The sequence below is a fragment of the Pygoscelis adeliae genome, unplaced genomic scaffold, assembly GCF_000699105.1.
Source record: "Pygoscelis adeliae isolate BGI_AS28 unplaced genomic scaffold, ASM69910v1 Scaffold84, whole genome shotgun sequence".
NCBI lineage: Eukaryota > Metazoa > Chordata > Aves > Sphenisciformes > Spheniscidae > Pygoscelis > Pygoscelis adeliae.
Genome location: NW_008824754.1, coordinates 163,196 through 165,656, shown reverse-complemented (window position 1 = coordinate 165,656; position 2,461 = coordinate 163,196). Strand labels below are relative to the sequence as shown.

General features: G+C 37.5%; 1 protein-coding gene across 1 annotated transcript in view; it reads left to right on the top strand.

The window, feature by feature from the left end:
* TMEM135 (transmembrane protein 135) overlaps window positions 1-2,461 on the top strand; it is a 174,991-nt gene that overhangs the window by 63,735 nt on the left and 108,795 nt on the right.

Sequence of the window (2,461 nt, the reverse complement as noted above, 5' to 3'; positions counted from 1 at the left end):
CTATTGTTGTACTAATAACTTTGGTAGATTGAAATTAAAAAACAAGCATATACCAGGCAAGATGTGTTCCATAAACTGGATTTTTAGTCAAAGTAGATTTGACATCTTGTAGGGATCCTTTTAATATCAGCAAGACATAATCACATACAGAATTTCAGAAAGTATACGAGGTGTGTGAGCATATTGTTCTTTTTTCATTACTGTTGTGGGATTCTTCATTCATGCAGCTTTTTTCCCCTATTCTTTATGGAGCATTAAGTGTGATGGAGTTCTTTAACATTTCAAAGAAATTGACTTTTTTGGTAAATTTATATTTTAAATTTCTCCACCCCCCATGCTTATTCCTCCATATTCAACCTGTGCAGCTTGAATGCCAGCAGGATGCTCTGTGTTTCGGGATTTCAGTGTGGCTTGGCTTGTCACAGCTAGAAACCACAGAAGGAAGGATGGCCTTCCATTTGGCTGGCGCGAAGCATTTGCACCACTTACGGAGATTTTGGGGAGCTGGGCTGTGCTTCTTTGGGAAGCACAGGGAATTTACAGGTCATCTGTAAATTGCATTTTTTCGTGGACTTGTCACTGAAAACGTTGTTGTGAAATACTGGAACAGGTTGATCAGAGAGCTTGTGGGACCTCCATCCTTAGAGATGCTGAAAATGTGTCTGAACAAGCCCTGGGCAGCCTGCTCCAAGAGGCCCTGGGTAGGACCAGATGACCCAGGTGGTCTCTGCCAAACGATTCTATTTGTGCCTGCATTTGCAAGGCAGAAAGGAAAAAGATGGAAATTGAAGACAGTGCAGGAGTTTGTCCAAAACAGAAGTGTTACAGATAAATTCAGATTTTGAGACTGGCCAAATTTTCCTAGTCTGATCACTTTTATCGTTAGTTTGTGTGATGTTATAGTTTTGTGAAGGTGTTAAGAAATGTCTGAATGGTTTAATCTTGTTCTTCTTCCATGTAAGACATTGTCTTATTTGAATCTCAACATATTGTTCACACTTAATTTACTTTGTAGAAAGGATACAAACTTGAAATGTTTTCTGCTAATGCCCACCTCCTTCACCTTAAACATTACATCAACAGTAAGCTTGGGTCTGATTGCTCTTTTGAAAGATGAACTTTTTAAACATCCTCTTGGATTTTGCATACCTAAAAACCCAATAACTATCTCCAGCCTTGTCATTGTCAGTGCATGAATGGCTATAGGTGGCCTCATCCCCCCCACGCTGTTAGGGTAGGAAGCTGTGATTGTAGCGCTAATCTTCTTAGTGATATTTGGCACATGAAGAGTAGGGCCTGTAGGAGGACATCTATGGTGCTAGATTTGCTGTTGCTGTGATTTTTTTCCTTGTTTCTGAATGGTTTTGACATGTGGCATTAACGATGTGAGTACAAGTGTATTAAGAGAGATCTTTTACTAGTATATGTGAAAAGAAAGTCACACACACCAGTGGTTTTCAAAAGAAACAAAAGCAGCTTAGCTGTTCTGATGGAATGCTCAATTCAGTTGAAACATCCTTAAAAATGTTGGTGAAAGAAACCAATTTTGGGAAATACAAAAGATTGTATGAGGTTCACTTCATCTCTCAAAGAAGAAAGGTTTGAGAAGAAGAATTGCACTTGGGCATTACCCTGCATTGTTGCGGGTGTAAATGAAGTAATACATTTTGCAGTCCAAGGTTCTGGAGCTCACACATTCATTTACAGATGGGGGGGAAACATAGGGTAATTAAAAGCCCTTTTATAAAATTGTTTTCTGCAGGCAATTATTTAGAAAAGGGTAAGTCCCACTTAATCTGTGTCTAGGAAGACTGAAGAATTAATCTCAAGAGATATCTTTGATATTCCATGTGTTGAGATACAGCTATCTTAAGGTAGCGTAGAACGAACCCAGCAAGTCTTGCAGTCATGTAAGCATTGAGCTACTTATTTTTTAAATCACTATTTAGAAAGATAATCAGCTACTGCAAACTACTTTTATTTATAAACTTTTTTTCAAACAGCCTGCTAATTACTTTTTAACATAGATCCTTAAATGTTAGAATATTTTTTTTATTAGAACCAGATATTAAAAACATGTTTAATTGCAGTTGAAATTGAAACCGACTTCACTACTTGCTATGGAAACTACTCTTTAAAACAAATCTGTTCTTGTGTACACTGATGTGCCAATCCATGTTTTTATGTAACCAGTGAATTTTTTCATGCCTTTTTGCAACCAGCTTGTAGAAAGAAATGTGATACAGAACCTATGCTTTTTTGGTATTATAGCCTGAATTAAGAGTGAGTAATCTATGCTTGTGTCAGAAGTATGTGCTAATTGTCTCACTGGATTAAAGAAAGGATGGGACAACTAGCACAGAAAGGTATGCAACCTAACTAAAGATTAACCTAATTAAAGATTTCCCCAACGTTGGTTTCCCTGTCATTTGCACATGATGATGTTGTGTTTTGTAATGCC